At 34.3% G+C, this 1,654-nt stretch overlaps 1 non-coding gene across 1 annotated transcript; it reads left to right on the forward strand.

Moving 5' to 3' along the window:
• The first annotated feature begins 731 nt into the window (after positions 1-731).
• Positions 732-838, forward strand: LOC128285856 (small nucleolar RNA R71). The gene has a single exon (XR_008276403.1). It is a non-coding gene; the product is annotated as a small nucleolar RNA R71 (small nucleolar RNA).
• The last annotated feature ends 816 nt before the right edge of the window (positions 839-1,654 follow it).

A 1,654-nucleotide genomic window follows, 5' to 3' on the forward strand; every position in this document is an offset into this window, starting at 1 on the left:
TTTCTTATCAAATCTACCAAAAGTAATAACTTGAAGTACTACGAGAAATTTATTTAAATTAAACATATTTTACTAAAGATTTTTTGTTGACAATATTTCTATTAAAATCAAAAATGTTTTTTAGAAAACGATTTAAGCACAATTGGTTTGAAAATCTTTTCTTCGTGTTTGTTGTATCTTTTGAAATTTGGCCATAACGTCTAGGCCGAGTCTGGGGGGTTACATTCCCCATGGATCTATCTTGAGATATTTGTATGTGCAAAGGTTGATAAGGAGGACTTGATCAGTTTTGTATTAGGTTTTCGCCTCCTTAATTACCTCCCCACCTTAGGTTCGGATGATCTTTCCAACTAGGGTTATATATGTTTGAATAAAAGTTTCCACCCCTATTTCCCATGTAATTCACCTTATCTGATTGGCTCTCAGAATGTGGCCCATAACCTTGGGTGGGTTTTGTCAAATGGTTTAACAATAGTTTCCAACTGGTTTAGTCTCTCCAATATTTGTTGATGCATCTCTTCTTCGTGAATGGCTTTCACTATTGGTGGTTTCGAGTTATAGGTAATCCTTTCATTAGGCCACATATACAAATTCATGGCCATGTCGTCAATTAATTGATAGGCTTGCTTGTATGTGTAGTTCATAAAAGATCCTCCATATGCACCATCTAGCCTGGATCTCAAGCTTCCATCTAAACCATTGTAAAATATTTGTAATTATAGCCATTTGGCAATCCATGATGGGAGCACTTCCTTAACATCAATTTAAAATGCTCCCATGTCTTGTACAAATTCTCTCCTTTAACTTGCTTGAAGCTTGTGATCTCACGCCTAAGTTGGATTGTCTACTTATGGGAAAATTTTGTATAATTTTTTTCCACTAAATCGCCCCACGTGGTTATAGAACTCAACTCTAATGAATCCAACCAAATAGTTGCATTATCACTTAAAGAAAAGGGGAATAACTGAATACACACAGTGACATTGGTTACACTGTTATATTTAAATGTATCTCAAAGTTGAAGGAATCACTTAAGATGTTGGTTTGGGTCCTCCATCATATTTTCTCAAAATTGCAAAGTATTCTAGATCATCTACATCGTAGTCGTTTTAATCTCGAAATTATTGGCGTTAATTGTCGGTTGCTCAATACTGCCTCGTAGAACATCTAGTGTTAGGAAGGCATAAGCACACAACATTCTTTGTTGAGCCATTAGTAGCTCTCCACGGATTTGTGCTTGTAGTTCGAGTGGATCATCAAATAGTTGACTTTTCAAGGTAAGTCAACTACCACAGGTGGGTCATTTTGCATGAATTGACAATTGCTCCTTAGAATTCACTCCAGATTAGGGTATGGCTCGATCAAGTGCTTCCACTTCGGTTCATAAACTGAAATCAGAGACAAAGAAGAAAAAATAGCAAACATAATTAAAATTAAAAAAAATAAAGTAAAAATAGTATCTATGATTTTTTATTTTCCTATTTAGCCTACTAATTGCAAAAAATAAATTTAAAATTAATGTCGAAACTTCTCCGGTAGTGGCTCCAACAACTTGACTGCTGCAATATGTATGAATGTTTGATTGAAAATACTGCAACAAAAAGATATAGAAATATAATAGCATGTTTTCAAGTATACACGTCAAATTGTAATA

The sequence above is a fragment of the Gossypium arboreum genome, chromosome 12, assembly GCF_025698485.1.
Source record: "Gossypium arboreum isolate Shixiya-1 chromosome 12, ASM2569848v2, whole genome shotgun sequence".
Lineage (NCBI taxonomy): Eukaryota > Viridiplantae > Streptophyta > Magnoliopsida > Malvales > Malvaceae > Gossypium > Gossypium arboreum.